Source organism: Labrus bergylta, chromosome 3, assembly GCF_963930695.1.
Source record: "Labrus bergylta chromosome 3, fLabBer1.1, whole genome shotgun sequence".
Classification (NCBI taxonomy): domain Eukaryota; kingdom Metazoa; phylum Chordata; class Actinopteri; order Labriformes; family Labridae; genus Labrus; species Labrus bergylta.
In genome coordinates, this window is record NC_089197.1 from 36,152,931 (window position 1) to 36,167,930 (window position 15,000).

A 15,000-nucleotide genomic window follows, 5' to 3' on the forward strand; every position below is an offset into this window, starting at 1 on the left:
AGTATTTGTTGTAAATGATGTGAAAGTATTATAAATGTTTTTGTACTTTTGATAATAAAAGATAAAAAATAAAAAAAGCTCGATCTCGTGTGATCTCAGAAGCTAAGCAGGGTCGGGCCTGGTTAGTACTTGGATGGGAGACCGCCTGGGAATACCAGGTGCTGTAAGCTTTTTCATTTTTTTCATCATATGCTTTTTTTTCATCATATAGAGACATATTCACATGTCCAAAAATTCAGCCAGAATCAATAATGTGGGGGAGCATTTGCTCCCCCACATTATGGCCGAGGGCATGAGATCTTTAAAAGGCCCCTTTCTGCACACAATAAGAGCTTACGGCCATACCACCCTGAACATGCCCGATCTCGTCCGATCTCGGAAGCTAAGCAGGGTCGGGCCTGGTTAGTACTTGGATGGGAGACCGCCTGGGAATACCAGGTGCTGTAAGCTTTTTCATTTTTTTGATTTGATTTGAGGGGTTTTGTTTCAGAGGGGTTTTGAGAGTATTTGGGGGTTGTTGTGGGAATCAGGGGTGGTTTGAGTTTGTTTGCTTTATCTTGGTTTTGTTGGAGTGTTGTTTGTTTCAGAGGGGAGGTTTGATTTATGTGATGTATGTTGTGTGATAGTATTTGTTGTAAATGATGTGAAAGTATTATTAGAGTATTTGGGGGTTGTTGTGGGAATCAGGGGTGGTTTGAGTTTGTTTGCTTTATCTTGGTTTTGTTGGAGTGTTGTTTGTTTCAGAGGGGAGGTTTGATTTATGTGATGTATGTTGTGTGATAGTATTTGTTGTAAATGATGTGAAAGTATTATAAATGTTTTTGTACTTTTGATAATAAAACATAAAAAATAAAAAAAGCTTGATCTCGTGTGATCTCGGAAGCTAAGCAGGGTCGGGCCTGGTTAGTACTTGGATGGGAGACCGCCTGGGAATACCAGGTGCTGTAAGCTTTTTCATTTTTTTCATCATATGCTTTTTTTTCATCATATAGAGACATATTCACATGTCCAAAAATTCAGCCAGAATCAATAATGTGGGGGAGCATTTGCTCCCCCACATTATGGCCGAGGGCATGAGATCTTTAAAAGGCCCCTTTCTGCACACAATAACAGCTTACGGCCATACCACCCTGTACATGCCCGATCTCGTCCGATCTCGGAAGCTAAGCAGGGTCGTGCCTGGTTAGTACTTGGATGGGAGACCGCCTGGGAATACCAGGTGCTGTAAGCTTTTTCATTTTTTTGATTTGATTTGAGGGGTTTTGTTTCAGAGGGGTTTTGAGAGTATTTGGGGGTTGTTGTGGGAATCAGGGGTGGTTTGAGTTTGTTTGCTTTATCTTGGTTTTGTTGGAGTGTTGTTTGTTTCAGAGGGGAGGTTTGATTTATGTGATGTATGTTGTGTGATAGTATTTGTTGTAAATGATGTGAAAGTATTATTAGAGTATTTGGGGGTTGTTGTGGGAATCAGGGGTGGTTTGAGTTTGTTTGCTTTATCTTGGTTTTGTTGGAGTGTTGTTTGTTTCAGAGGGGAGGTTTGATTTATGTGATGTATGTTGTGTGATAGTATTTGTTGTAAATGATGTGAAAGTATTATAAATGTTTTTGTACTTTTGATAATAAAAGATAAAAAATAAAAAAAGCTCGATCTCGTGTGATCTCAGAAGCTAAGCAGGGTCGGGCCTGGTTAGTACTTGGATGGGAGACCGCCTGGGAATACCAGGTGCTGTAAGCTTTTTCATTTTTTTCATCATATGCTTTTTTTTCATCATATAGAGACATATTCACATGTCCAAAAATTCAGCCAGAATCAATAATGTGGGGGAGCATTTGCTCCCCCACATTATGGCCGAGGGCATGAGATCTTTAAAAGGCCCCTTTCTGCACACAATAACAGCTTACGGCCATACCACCCTGAACATGCCCGATCTCGTCAGATCTCGGAAGCTAAGCAGGGTCGGGCCTGGTTAGTACTTGGATGGGAGACCGCCTGGGAATACCAGGTGCTGTAAGCTTTTTCATTTTTTTGATTTGATTTGAGGGGTTTTGTTTCAGAGGGGTTTTGAGAGTATTTGGGGGTTGTTGTGGGAATCAGGGGTGGTTTGAGTTTGTTTGCTTTATCTTGGTTTTGTTGGAGTGTTGTTTGTTTCAGAGGGGAGGTTTGATTTATGTGATGTATGTTGTGTGATAGTATTTGTTGTAAATGATGTGAAAGTATTATAAATGTTTTTGTACTTTTGATAATAAAAGATAAAAAATAAAAAAAGCTTGATCTCATGTGATCTCAGAAGCTAAGCAGGGTCGGGCCTGGTTAGTACTTGGATGGGAGACCGCCTGGGAATACCAGGTGCTGTAAGCTTTTTCATTTTTTTCATCATATGCTTTTTTTTCATCATATAGAGACATATTCACATGTCCAAAAATTCAGCCAGAATCAATAATGTGGGGGAGCATTTGCTCCCCCACATTATGGCCGAGGGCATGAGATCTTTAAAAGGCCCCTTTCTGCACACAATAACAGCTTACGGCCATACCACCCTGAACATGCCCGATCTTGTCAGATCTCGGAAGCTAAGCGGGGTCGGGCCTGGTTAGTACTTGGATGGGAGACCGCCTGGGAATACCAGGTGCTGTAAGCTTTTTCATTTTTTTGATTTGATTTGAGGGGTTTTGTTTCAGAGGGGTTTTGAGAGTATTTGGGGGTTGTTGTGGGAATCAGGGGTGGTTTGAGTTTGTTTGCTTTATCTTGGTTTTGTTGGAGTGTTGTTTGTTTCAGAGGGGAGGTTTGATTTATGTGATGTATGTTGTGTGATAGTATTTGTTGTAAATGATGTGAAAGTATTATAAATGTTTTTGTACTTTTGATAATAAAAGATAAAAAATAAAAAAAGCTCGATCTCGTGTGATCTCAGAAGCTAAGCAGGGTCGGGCCTGGTTAGTACTTGGATGGGAGACCGCCTGGGAATACCAGGTGCTGTAAGCTTTTTCATTTTTTTCATCATATGCTTTTTTTTCATCATATAGAGACATATTCACATGTCCAAAAATTCAGCCAGAATCAATAATGTGGGGGAGCATTTGCTCCCCCACATTATGGCCGAGGGCATGAGATCTTTAAAAGGCCCCTTTCTGCACACAATAACAGCTTACGGCCATACCACCCTGAACATGCCCGATCTCGTCCGATCTCGGAAGTTAAGCAGGGTCGGGCCTGGTTAGTACTTGGATGGGAGACCGCCTGGGAATACCAGGTGCTGTAAGCTTTTTCATTTTTTTGATTTGATTTGAGGGGTTTTATTTCAGAGGGGTTTTGAGAGTATTTGGGGGTTGTTGTGGGAATCAGGGGTGGTTTGAGTTTGTTTGCTTTATCTTGGTTTTGTTGGAGTGTTGTTTGTTTCAGAGGGGAGGTTTGATTTATGTGATGTATGTTGTGTGATAGTATTTGTTGTAAATGATGTGAAAGTATTATTAGAGTATTTGGGGGTTGTTGTGGGAATCAGGGGTGGTTTGAGTTTGTTTGCTTTATCTTGGTTTTGTTGGAGTGTTGTTTGTTTCAGAGGGGAGGTTTGATTTATGTGATGTATGTTGTGTGATAGTATTTGTTGTAAATGATGTGAAAGTATTATTAGAGTATTTGGGGGTTGTTGTGGGAATCAGGGGTGGTTTGAGTTTGTTTGCTTTATCTTGGTTTTGTTGGAGTGTTGTTTGTTTCAGAGGGGAGGTTTGATTTATGTGATGTATGTTGTGTGATAGTATTTGTTGTAAATGATGTGAAAGTATTATAAATGTTTTTGTACTTTTGATAATAAAACATAAAAAATAAAAAAAGCTTGATCTCGTGTGATCTCGGAAGCTAAGCAGGGTCGGGCCTGGTTAGTACTTGGATGGGAGACCGCCTGGGAATACCAGGTGCTGTAAGCTTTTTCATTTTTTTCATCATATGCTTTTTTTTCATCATATAGAGACATATTCACATGTCCAAAAATTCAGCCAGAATCAATAATGTGGGGGAGCATTTGCTCCCCCACATTATGGCCGAGGGCATGAGATCTTTAAAAGGCCCCTTTCTGCACACAATAACAGCTTACGGCCATACCACCCTGTACATGCCCGATCTCGTCCGATCTCGGAAGCTAAGCAGGGTCGTGCCTGGTTAGTACTTGGATGGGAGACCGCCTGGGAATACCAGGTGCTGTAAGCTTTTTCATTTTTTTGATTTGATTTGAGGGGTTTTGTTTCAGAGGGGTTTTGAGAGTATTTGGGGGTTGTTGTGGGAATCAGGGGTGGTTTGAGTTTGTTTGCTTTATCTTGGTTTTGTTGGAGTGTTGTTTGTTTCAGAGGGGAGGTTTGATTTATGTGATGTATGTTGTGTGATAGTATTTGTTGTAAATGATGTGAAAGTATTATTAGAGTATTTGGGGGTTGTTGTGGGAATCAGGGGTGGTTTGAGTTTGTTTGCTTTATCTTGGTTTTGTTGGAGTGTTGTTTGTTTCAGAGGGGAGGTTTGATTTATGTGATGTATGTTGTGTGATAGTATTTGTTGTAAATGATGTGAAAGTATTATAAATGTTTTTGTACTTTTGATAATAAAAGATAAAAAATAAAAAAAGCTCGATCTCGTGTGATCTCAGAAGCTAAGCAGGGTCGGGCCTGGTTAGTACTTGGATGGGAGACCGCCTGGGAATACCAGGTGCTGTAAGCTTTTTCATTTTTTTCATCATATGCTTTTTTTTCATCATATAGAGACATATTCACATGTCCAAAAATTCAGCCAGAATCAATAATGTGGGGGAGCATTTGCTCCCCCACATTATGGCCGAGGGCATGAGATCTTTAAAAGGCCCCTTTCTGCACACAATAACAGCTTACGGCCATACCACCCTGAACATGCCCGATCTCGTCAGATCTCGGAAGCTAAGCAGGGTCGGGCCTGGTTAGTACTTGGATGGGAGACCGCCTGGGAATACCAGGTGCTGTAAGCTTTTTCATTTTTTTGATTTGATTTGAGGGGTTTTGTTTCAGAGGGGTTTTGAGAGTATTTGGGGGTTGTTGTGGGAATCAGGGGTGGTTTGAGTTTGTTTGCTTTATCTTGGTTTTGTTGGAGTGTTGTTTGTTTCAGAGGGGAGGTTTGATTTATGTGATGTATGTTGTGTGATAGTATTTGTTGTAAATGATGTGAAAGTATTATAAATGTTTTTGTACTTTTGATAATAAAAGATAAAAAATAAAAAAAGCTTGATCTCATGTGATCTCAGAAGCTAAGCAGGGTCGGGCCTGGTTAGTACTTGGATGGGAGACCGCCTGGGAATACCAGGTGCTGTAAGCTTTTTCATTTTTTTCATCATATGCTTTTTTTTCATCATATAGAGACATATTCACATGTCCAAAAATTCAGCCAGAATCAATAATGTGGGGGAGCATTTGCTCCCCCACATTATGGCCGAGGGCATGAGATCTTTAAAAGGCCCCTTTCTGCACACAATAACAGCTTACGGCCATACCACCCTGAACATGCCCGATCTCGTCAGATCTCGGAAGCTAAGCAGGGTCGGGCCTGGTTAGTACTTGGATGGGAGACCGCCTGGGAATACCAGGTGCTGTAAGGTTTTTCATTTTTTTGATTTGATTTGAGGGGTTTTGTTTCAGAGGGGTTTTGAGAGTATTTGGGGGTTGTTGTGGGAATCAGGGGTGGTTTGAGTTTGTTTGCTTTATCTTGGTTTTGTTGGAGTGTTGTTTGTTTCAGAGGGGAGGTTTGATTTATGTGATGTATGTTGTGTGATAGTATTTGTTGTAAATGATGTGAAAGTATTATTAGAGTATTTGGGGGTTGTTGTGGGAATCAGGGGTGGTTTGAGTTTGTTTGCTTTATCTTGGTTTTGTTGGAGTGTTGTTTGTTTCAGAGGGGAGGTTTGATTTATGTGATGTATGTTGTGTGATAGTATTTGTTGTAAATGATGTGAAAGTATTATTAGAGTATTTGGGGGTTGTTGTGGGAATCAGGGGTGGTTTGAGTTTGTTTGCTTTATCTTGGTTTTGTTGGAGTGTTGTTTGTTTCAGAGGGGAGGTTTGATTTATGTGATGTATGTTGTGTGATAGTATTTGTTGTAAATGATGTGAAAGTATTATTAGAGTATTTGGGGGTTGTTGTGGGAATCAGGGGTGGTTTGAGTTTGTTTGCTTTATCTTGGTTTTGTTGGAGTGTTGTTTGTTTCAGAGGGGAGGTTTGATTTATGTGATGTATGTTGTGTGATAGTATTTGTTGTAAATGATGTGAAAGTATTATAAATGTTTTTGTACTTTTGATAATAAAAGATAAAAAATAAAAAAAGCTTGATCTCGTGTGATCTCAGAAGCTAAGCAGGTTCGGGCCTGGTTAGTACTTGGATGGGAGACCGCCTGGGAATACCAGGTGCTGTAAGCTTTTTCATTTTTTTCATCATATGCTTTTTTTTCATCATATAGAGACATATTCACATGTCCAAAAATTCAGCCAGAATCAATAATGTGAGGGAGCATTTGCTCCCCCACATTATGGCCGAGGGCATGAGATCTTTAAAAGGCCCCTTTCTGCACACAATAACAGCTTACGGCCATACCACCCTGAACATGCCCGATCTCGGAAGCTAAGCAGGGTCGGGCCTGGTTAGTACTTGGATGGGAGACCGCCTGGGAATACCAGGTGCTGTAAGCTTTTTCATTTTTTTGATTTGATTTGAGGGGTTTTGTTTCAGAGGGGTTTTGAGAGTATTTGGGGGTTGTTGTGGGAATCAGGGGTGGTTTGAGTTTGTTTGCTTTATCTTGGTTTTGTTGGAGTGTTGTTTGTTTCAGAGGGGAGGTTTGATTTATGTGATGTATGTTGTGTGATAGTATTTGTTGTAAATGATGTGAAAGTATTATTAGAGTATTTGGGGGTTGTTGTGGGAATCAGGGGTGGTTTGAGTTTGTTTGCTTTATCTTGGTTTTGTTGGAGTGTTGTTTGTTTCAGAGGGGAGGTTTGATTTATGTGATGTATGTTGTGTGATAGTATTTGTTGTAAATGATGTGAAAGTATTATAAATGTTTTTGTACTTTTGATAATAAAAGATAAAAAATAAAAAAAGCTTGATCTCGTGTGATCTCAGAAGCTAAGCAGGTTTGGGCCTGGTTAGTACTTGGATGGGAGACCGCCTGGGAATACCAGGTGCTGTAAGCTTTTTCATTTTTTTCATCATATGCTTTTTTTTCATCATATAGAGACATATTCACATGTCCAAAAATTCAGCCAGAATCAATAATGTGAGGGAGCATTTGCTCCCCCACATTATGGCCGAGGGCATGAGATCTTTAAAAGGCCCCTTTCTGCACACAATAACAGCTTACGGCCATACCACCCTGAACATGCCCGATCTCGTCCGATCTCGGAAGCTAAGCAGGGTCGGGCCTGGTTAGTACTTGGATGGGAGACCGCCTGGGAATACCAGGTGCTGTAAGCTTTTTCATTTTTTTGATTTGATTTGAGGGGTTTTGTTTCAGAGGGGTTTTGAGAGTATTTGGGGGTTGTTGTGGGAATCAGGGGTGGTTTGAGTTTGTTTGCTTTATCTTGGTTTTGTTGGAGTGTTGTTTGTTTCAGAGGGGAGGTTTGATTTATGTGATGTATGTTGTGTGATAGTATTTGTTGTAAATGATGTGAAAGTATTATTAGAGTATTTGGGGGTTGTTGTGGGAATCAGGGGTGGTTTGAGTTTGTTTGCTTTATCTTGGTTTTGTTGGAGTGTTGTTTGTTTCAGAGGGGAGGTTTGATTTATGTGATGTATGTTGTGTGATAGTATTTGTTGTAAATGATGTGAAAGTATTATAAATGTTTTTGTACTTTTGATAATAAAAGATAAAAAATAAAAAAAGCTTGATCTCGTGTGATCTCAGAAGCTAAGCAGGTTCGGGCCTGGTTAGTACTTGGATGGGAGACCGCCTGGGAATACCAGGTGCTGTAAGCTTTTTCATTTTTTTCATCATATGCTTTTTTTTCATCATATAGAGACATATTCACATGTCCAAAAATTCAGCCAGAATCAATAATGTGAGGGAGCATTTGCTCCCCCACATTATGGCCGAGGGCATGAGATCTTTAAAAGGCCCCTTTCTGCACACAATAACAGCTTACGGCCATACCACCCTGAACATGCCCGATCTCGTCCGATCTCGGAAGCTAAGCAGGGTCGGGCCTGGTTAGTACTTGGATGGGAGACCGCCTGGGAATACCAGGTGCTGTAAGCTTTTTCATTTTTTTGATTTGATTTGAGGGGTTTTGTTTCAGAGGGGTTTTGAGAGTATTTGGGGGTTGTTGTGGGAATCAGGGGTGGTTTGAGTTTGTTTGCTTTATCTTGGTTTTGTTGGAGTGTTGTTTGTTTCAGAGGGGAGGTTTGATTTATGTGATGTATGTTGTGTGATAGTATTTGTTGTAAATGATGTGAAAGTATTATTAGAGTATTTGGGGGTTGTTGTGGGAATCAGGGGTGGTTTGAGTTTGTTTGCTTTATCTTGGTTTTGTTGGAGTGTTGTTTGTTTCAGAGGGGAGGTTTGATTTATGTGATGTATGTTGTGTGATAGTATTTGTTGTAAATGATGTGAAAGTATTATAAATGTTTTTGTACTTTTGATAATAAAAGATAAAAAATAAAAAAAGCTTGATCTCGTGTGATCTCAGAAGCTAAGCAGGGTCGGGCCTGGTTAGTACTTGGATGGGAGACCGCCTGGGAATACCAGGTGCTGTAAGCTTTTTCATTTTTTTCATCATATGCTTTTTTTTCATCATATAGAGACATATTCACATGTCCAAAAATTCAGCCAGAATCAATAATGTGGGGGAGCATTTGCTCCCCCACATTATGGCCGAGGGCATGAGATCTTTAAAAGGCCCCTTTCTGCACACAATAACAGCTTACGGCCATACCACCCTGAACATGCCCGATCTCGTCCGATCTCGGAAGCTAAGCAGGGTCGGGCCTGGTTAGTACTTGGATGGGAGACCGCCTGGGAATACCAGGTGCTGTAAGCTTTTTCATTTTTTTGATTTGATTTGAGGGGTTTTGTTTCAGAGGGGTTTTGAGAGTATTTGGGGGTTGTTGTGGGAATCAGGGGTGGTTTGAGTTTGTTTGCTTTATCTTGGTTTTGTTGGAGTGTTGTTTGTTTCAGAGGGGAGGTTTGATTTATGTGATGTATGTTGTGTGATAGTATTTGTTGTAAATGATGTGAAAGTATTATTAGAGTATTTGGGGGTTGTTGTGGGAATCAGGGGTGGTTTGAGTTTGTTTGCTTTATCTTGGTTTTGTTGGAGTGTTGTTTGTTTCAGAGGGGAGGTTTGATTTATGTGATGTATGTTGTGTGATAGTATTTGTTGTAAATGATGTGAAAGTATTATAAATGTTTTTGTACTTTTGATAATAAAAGATAAAAAATAAAAAAAGCTGGATCTCGTGTGATCTCAGAAGCTAAGCAGGGTCGGGCCTGGTTAGTACTTGGATGGGAGACCGCCTGGGAATACCAGGTGCTGTAAGCTTTTTCATTTTTTTCATCATATGCTTTTTTTTCATCATATAGAGACATATTCACATGTCCAAAAATTCAGCCATAATCAATAATGTGGGGGAGCATTTGCTCCCCCACATTATGGCCGAGGGCATGAGATCTTTAAAAGGCCCCTTTCTGCACACAATAACAGCTTACGGCCATACCACCCTGAACATGCCCGATCTCGTCCGATCTCGGAAGCTAAGCAGGGTCGGGCCTGGTTAGTACTTGGATGGGAGACCGCCTGGGAATACCAGGTGCTGTAAGCTTTTTCATTTTTTTGATTTGATTTGAGGGGTTTTGTTTCAGAGGGGTTTTGAGAGTATTTGGGGGTTGTTGTGGGAATCAGGGGTGGTTTGAGTTTGTTTGCTTTATCTTGGTTTTGTTGGAGTGTTGTTTGTTTCAGAGGGGAGGTTTGATTTATGTGATGTATGTTGTGTGATAGTATTTGTTGTAAATGATGTGAAAGTATTATTAGAGTATTTGGGGGTTGTTGTGGGAATCAGGGGTGGTTTGAGTTTGTTTGCTTTATCTTGGTTTTGTTGGAGTGTTGTTTGTTTCAGAGGGGAGGTTTGATTTATGTGATGTATGTTGTGTGATAGTATTTGTTGTAAATGATGTGAAAGTATTATAAATGTTTTTGTACTTTTGATAATAAAAGATAAAAAATAAAAAAAGCTTGATCTCGTGTGATCTCAGAAGCTAAGCAGGTTCGGGCCTGGTTAGTACTTGGATGGGAGACCGCCTGGGAATACCAGGTGCTGTAAGCTTTTTCATTTTTTTCATCATATGCTTTTTTTTCATCATATAGAGACATATTCACATGTCCAAAAATTCAGCCAGAATCAATAATGTGAGGGAGCATTTGCTCCCCCACATTATGGCCGAGGGCATGAGATCTTTAAAAGGCCCCTTTCTGCACACAATAACAGCTTACGGCCATACCACCCTGAACATGCCCGATCTCGTCCGATCTCGGAAGCTAAGCAGGGTCGGGCCTGGTTAGTACTTGGATGGGAGACCGCCTGGGAATACCAGGTGCTGTAAGCTTTTTCATTTTTTTGATTTGATTTGAGGGGTTTTGTTTCAGAGGGGTTTTGAGAGTATTTGGGGGTTGTTGTGGGAATCAGGGGTGGTTTGAGTTTGTTTGCTTTATCTTGGTTTTGTTGGAGTGTTGTTTGTTTCAGAGGGGAGGTTTGATTTATGTGATGTATGTTGTGTGATAGTATTTGTTGTAAATGATGTGAAAGTATTATTAGAGTATTTGGGGGTTGTTGTGGGAATCAGGGGTGGTTTGAGTTTGTTTGCTTTATCTTGGTTTTGTTGGAGTGTTGTTTGTTTCAGAGGGGAGGTTTGATTTATGTGATGTATGTTGTGTGATAGTATTTGTTGTAAATGATGTGAAAGTATTATAAATGTTTTTGTACTTTTGATAATAAAAGATAAAAAATAAAAAAAGCTTGATCTCGTGTGATCTCAGAAGCTAAGCAGGGTCGGGCCTGGTTAGTACTTGGATGGGAGACCGCCTGGGAATACCAGGTGCTGTAAGCTTTTTCATTTTTTTCATCATATGCTTTTTTTTCATCATATAGAGACATATTCACATGTCCAAAAATTCAGCCAGAATCAATAATGTGGGGGAGCATTTGCTCCCCCACATTATGGCCGAGGGCATGAGATCTTTAAAAGGCCCCTTTCTGCACACAATAACAGCTTACGGCCATACCACCCTGAACATGCCCGATCTCGTCCGATCTCGGAAGCTAAGCAGGGTCGGGCCTGGTTAGTACTTGGATGGGAGACCGCCTGGGAATACCAGGTGCTGTAAGCTTTTTCATTTTTTTGATTTGATTTGAGGGGTTTTGTTTCAGAGGGGTTTTGAGAGTATTTGGGGGTTGTTGTGGGAATCAGGGGTGGTTTGAGTTTGTTTGCTTTATCTTGGTTTTGTTGGAGTGTTGTTTGTTTCAGAGGGGAGGTTTGATTTATGTGATGTATGTTGTGTGATAGTATTTGTTGTAAATGATGTGAAAGTATTATTAGAGTATTTGGGGGTTGTTGTGGGAATCAGGGGTGGTTTGAGTTTGTTTGCTTTATCTTGGTTTTGTTGGAGTGTTGTTTGTTTCAGAGGGGAGGTTTGATTTATGTGATGTATGTTGTGTGATAGTATTTGTTGTAAATGATGTGAAAGTATTATAAATGTTTTTGTACTTTTGATAATAAAAGATAAAAAATAAAAAAAGCTGGATCTCGTGTGATCTCAGAAGCTAAGCAGGGTCGGGCCTGGTTAGTACTTGGATGGGAGACCGCCTGGGAATACCAGGTGCTGTAAGCTTTTTCATTTTTTTCATCATATGCTTTTTTTTCATCATATAGAGACATATTCACATGTCCAAAAATTCAGCCATAATCAATAATGTGGGGGAGCATTTGCTCCCCCACATTATGGCCGAGGGCATGAGATCTTTAAAAGGCCCCTTTCTGCACACAATAACAGCTTACGGCCATACCACCCTGAACATGCCCGATCTCGTCCGATCTCGGAAGCTAAGCAGGGTCGTGCCTGGTTAGTACTTGGATGGGAGACCGCCTGGGAATACCAGGTGCTGTAAGCTTTTTCATTTTTTTGATTTGATTTGAGGGGTTTTGTTTCAGAGGGGTTTTGAGAGTATTTGGGGGTTGTTGTGGGAATCAGGGGTGGTTTGAGTTTGTTTGCTTTATCTTGGTTTTGTTGGAGTGTTGTTTGTTTCAGAGGGGAGGTTTGATTTATGTGATGTATGTTGTGTGATAGTATTTGTTGTAAATGATGTGAAAGTATTATTAGAGTATTTGGGGGTTGTTGTGGGAATCAGGGGTGGTTTGAGTTTGTTTGCTTTATCTTGGTTTTGTTGGAGTGTTGTTTGTTTCAGAGGGGAGGTTTGATTTATGTGATGTATGTTGTGTGATAGTATTTGTTGTAAATGATGTGAAAGTATTATAAATGTTTTTGTACTTTTGATAATAAAAGATAAAAAATAAAAAAAGCTCGATCTCGTGTGATCTCAGAAGCTAAGCAGGGTCGGGCCTGGTTAGTACTTGGATGGGAGACCGCCTGGGAATACCAGGTGCTGTAAGCTTTTTCATTTTTTTCATCATATGCTTTTTTTTCATCATATAGAGACATATTCACATGTCCAAAAATTCAGCCAGAATCAATAATGTGGGGGAGCATTTGCTCCCCCACATTATGGCCGAGGGCATGAGATCTTTAAAAGGCCCCTTTCTGCACACAATAACAGCTTACGGCCATACCACCCTGAACATGCCCGATCTCGTCAGATCTCGGAAGCTAAGCAGGGTCGGGCCTGGTTAGTACTTGGATGGGAGACCGCCTGGGAATACCAGGTGCTGTAAGCTTTTTCATTTTTTTCATCATATGCTTTTTTTTCATCATATAGAGACATATTCACATGTCCAAAAATTCAGCCAGAATCAATAATGTGGGGGAGCATTTGCTCCCCCACATTATGGCCGAGGGCATGAGATCTTTAAAAGGCCCCTTTCTGCACACAATAACAGCTTACGGCCATACCACCCTAAACATGCCCGATGGAGGTTGGAGTGTTGTTTGTTTCAGAGGGGAGGTTTGATTTATGTGATGTATGTTGTGTGATAGTATTTGTTGTAAATGATGTGAAAGTATTATTAGAGTATTTGGGGGTTGTTGTGGGAATCAGGGGTGGTTTGAGTTTGTTTGCTTTATCTTGGTTTTGTTGGAGTGTTGTTTGTTTCAGAGGGGAGGTTTGATTTATGTGATGTATGTTGTGTGATAGTATTTGTTGTAAATGATGTGAAAGTATTATAAATGTTTTTGTACTTTTGATAATAAAAGATAAAAAATAAAAAAAGCTTGATCTCGTGTGATCTCAGAAGCTAAGCAGGTTCGGGCCTGGTTAGTACTTGGATGGGAGACCGCCTGGGAATACCAGGTGCTGTAAGCTTTTTCATTTTTTTCATCATATGCTTTTTTTTCATCATATAGAGACATATTCACATGTCCAAAAATTCAGCCAGAATCAATAATGTGAGGGAGCATTTGCTCCCCCACATTATGGCCGAGGGCATGAGATCTTTAAAAGGCCCCTTTCTGCACACAATAACAGCTTACGGCCATACCACCCTGAACATGCCCGATCTCGGAAGCTAAGCAGGGTCGGGCCTGGTTAGTACTTGGATGGGAGACCGCCTGGGAATACCAGGTGCTGTAAGCTTTTTCATTTTTTTGATTTGATTTGAGGGGTTTTGTTTCAGAGGGGTTTTGAGAGTATTTGGGGGTTGTTGTGGGAATCAGGGGTGGTTTGAGTTTGTTTGCTTTATCTTGGTTTTGTTGGAGTGTTGTTTGTTTCAGAGGGGAGGTTTGATTTATGTGATGTATGTTGTGTGATAGTATTTGTTGTAAATGATGTGAAAGTATTATTAGAGTATTTGGGGGTTGTTGTGGGAATCAGGGGTGGTTTGAGTTTGTTTGCTTTATCTTGGTTTTGTTGGAGTGTTGTTTGTTTCAGAGGGGAGGTTTGATTTATGTGATGTATGTTGTGTGATAGTATTTGTTGTAAATGATGTGAAAGTATTATAAATGTTTTTGTACTTTTGATAATAAAAGATAAAAAATAAAAAAAGCTTGATCTCGTGTGATCTCAGAAGCTAAGCAGGTTTGGGCCTGGTTAGTACTTGGATGGGAGACCGCCTGGGAATACCAGGTGCTGTAAGCTTTTTCATTTTTTTCATCATATGCTTTTTTTTCATCATATAGAGACATATTCACATGTCCAAAAATTCAGCCAGAATCAATAATGTGAGGGAGCATTTGCTCCCCCACATTATGGCCGAGGGCATGAGATCTTTAAAAGGCCCCTTTCTGCACACAATAACAGCTTACGGCCATACCACCCTGAACATGCCCGATCTCGTCCGATCTCGGAAGCTAAGCAGGGTCGGGCCTGGTTAGTACTTGGATGGGAGACCGCCTGGGAATACCAGGTGCTGTAAGCTTTTTCATTTTTTTGATTTGATTTGAGGGGTTTTGTTTCAGAGGGGTTTTGAGAGTATTTGGGGGTTGTTGTGGGAATCAGGGGTGGTTTGAGTTTGTTTGCTTTATCTTGGTTTTGTTGGAGTGTTGTTTGTTTCAGAGGGGAGGTTTGATTTATGTGATGTATGTTGTGTGATAGTATTTGTTGTAAATGATGTGAAAGTATTATAAATGTTTTTGTACTTTTGATAATAAAAGATAAAAAATAAAAAAAGCTTGATCTCGTGTGATCTCAGAAGCTAAGCAGGGTCGGGCCTGGTTAGTACTTGGATGGGAGACCGCCTGGGAATACCAGGTGCTGTAAGGTTTTTCATTTTTTTCATCATATGCTTTTTTTTCATCATATAGAGACATATTCACATGTCCAAAAATTCAGCCAGAATCAATAATGT

General features: G+C 40.3%; 17 non-coding genes and 2 pseudogenes across 17 annotated transcripts; all 19 read left to right on the top strand.

Annotated features, from left to right (window-relative positions):
- The first annotated feature begins 331 nt into the window (after positions 1 to 331).
- On the top strand, positions 332 to 450 carry LOC136178814 (5S ribosomal RNA). The gene has a single exon (XR_010666174.1). It is a non-coding gene; the product is annotated as a 5S ribosomal RNA (ribosomal RNA).
- A 662-nt stretch (positions 451 to 1,112) lies between these two features.
- On the top strand, positions 1,113 to 1,231 carry LOC136178749 (5S ribosomal RNA). The gene has a single exon (XR_010666122.1). It is a non-coding gene; the product is annotated as a 5S ribosomal RNA (ribosomal RNA).
- Positions 1,232 to 1,893: 662 nt separating this feature from the next.
- LOC136178665 (5S ribosomal RNA) lies at positions 1,894 to 2,012 on the top strand. The gene has a single exon (XR_010666037.1). It is a non-coding gene; the product is annotated as a 5S ribosomal RNA (ribosomal RNA).
- A 505-nt stretch (positions 2,013 to 2,517) lies between these two features.
- Positions 2,518 to 2,636, top strand: LOC136178742 (5S ribosomal RNA). The gene has a single exon (XR_010666115.1). It is a non-coding gene; the product is annotated as a 5S ribosomal RNA (ribosomal RNA).
- Positions 2,637 to 3,141: 505 nt separating this feature from the next.
- On the top strand, positions 3,142 to 3,260 carry LOC136178806 (5S ribosomal RNA). The gene has a single exon (XR_010666166.1). It is a non-coding gene; the product is annotated as a 5S ribosomal RNA (ribosomal RNA).
- An 819-nt stretch (positions 3,261 to 4,079) lies between these two features.
- Positions 4,080 to 4,198, top strand: LOC136178750 (5S ribosomal RNA). Its single transcript, XR_010666123.1, has one exon. It is a non-coding gene; the product is annotated as a 5S ribosomal RNA (ribosomal RNA).
- A 662-nt stretch (positions 4,199 to 4,860) lies between these two features.
- LOC136178666 (5S ribosomal RNA) lies at positions 4,861 to 4,979 on the top strand. Its single transcript, XR_010666038.1, has one exon. It is a non-coding gene; the product is annotated as a 5S ribosomal RNA (ribosomal RNA).
- Positions 4,980 to 5,484: 505 nt separating this feature from the next.
- LOC136178736 (5S ribosomal RNA) lies at positions 5,485 to 5,603 on the top strand. The gene has a single exon (XR_010666109.1). It is a non-coding gene; the product is annotated as a 5S ribosomal RNA (ribosomal RNA).
- A 976-nt stretch (positions 5,604 to 6,579) lies between these two features.
- On the top strand, positions 6,580 to 6,688 carry LOC136178788 (5S ribosomal RNA; annotated as a pseudogene).
- A 662-nt stretch (positions 6,689 to 7,350) lies between these two features.
- On the top strand, positions 7,351 to 7,469 carry LOC136178816 (5S ribosomal RNA). Its single transcript, XR_010666176.1, has one exon. It is a non-coding gene; the product is annotated as a 5S ribosomal RNA (ribosomal RNA).
- A 662-nt stretch (positions 7,470 to 8,131) lies between these two features.
- Positions 8,132 to 8,250, top strand: LOC136178817 (5S ribosomal RNA). The gene has a single exon (XR_010666177.1). It is a non-coding gene; the product is annotated as a 5S ribosomal RNA (ribosomal RNA).
- A 662-nt stretch (positions 8,251 to 8,912) lies between these two features.
- On the top strand, positions 8,913 to 9,031 carry LOC136178818 (5S ribosomal RNA). Its single transcript, XR_010666178.1, has one exon. It is a non-coding gene; the product is annotated as a 5S ribosomal RNA (ribosomal RNA).
- A 662-nt stretch (positions 9,032 to 9,693) lies between these two features.
- LOC136178819 (5S ribosomal RNA) lies at positions 9,694 to 9,812 on the top strand. The gene has a single exon (XR_010666179.1). It is a non-coding gene; the product is annotated as a 5S ribosomal RNA (ribosomal RNA).
- A 662-nt stretch (positions 9,813 to 10,474) lies between these two features.
- LOC136178820 (5S ribosomal RNA) lies at positions 10,475 to 10,593 on the top strand. Its single transcript, XR_010666180.1, has one exon. It is a non-coding gene; the product is annotated as a 5S ribosomal RNA (ribosomal RNA).
- A 662-nt stretch (positions 10,594 to 11,255) lies between these two features.
- LOC136178821 (5S ribosomal RNA) lies at positions 11,256 to 11,374 on the top strand. The gene has a single exon (XR_010666181.1). It is a non-coding gene; the product is annotated as a 5S ribosomal RNA (ribosomal RNA).
- A 662-nt stretch (positions 11,375 to 12,036) lies between these two features.
- On the top strand, positions 12,037 to 12,155 carry LOC136178740 (5S ribosomal RNA). Its single transcript, XR_010666113.1, has one exon. It is a non-coding gene; the product is annotated as a 5S ribosomal RNA (ribosomal RNA).
- Positions 12,156 to 12,817: 662 nt separating this feature from the next.
- Positions 12,818 to 12,936, top strand: LOC136178667 (5S ribosomal RNA). Its single transcript, XR_010666039.1, has one exon. It is a non-coding gene; the product is annotated as a 5S ribosomal RNA (ribosomal RNA).
- A 745-nt stretch (positions 12,937 to 13,681) lies between these two features.
- LOC136178789 (5S ribosomal RNA) lies at positions 13,682 to 13,790 on the top strand (annotated as a pseudogene).
- Positions 13,791 to 14,452: 662 nt separating this feature from the next.
- On the top strand, positions 14,453 to 14,571 carry LOC136178822 (5S ribosomal RNA). The gene has a single exon (XR_010666182.1). It is a non-coding gene; the product is annotated as a 5S ribosomal RNA (ribosomal RNA).
- The last annotated feature ends 429 nt before the right edge of the window (positions 14,572 to 15,000 follow it).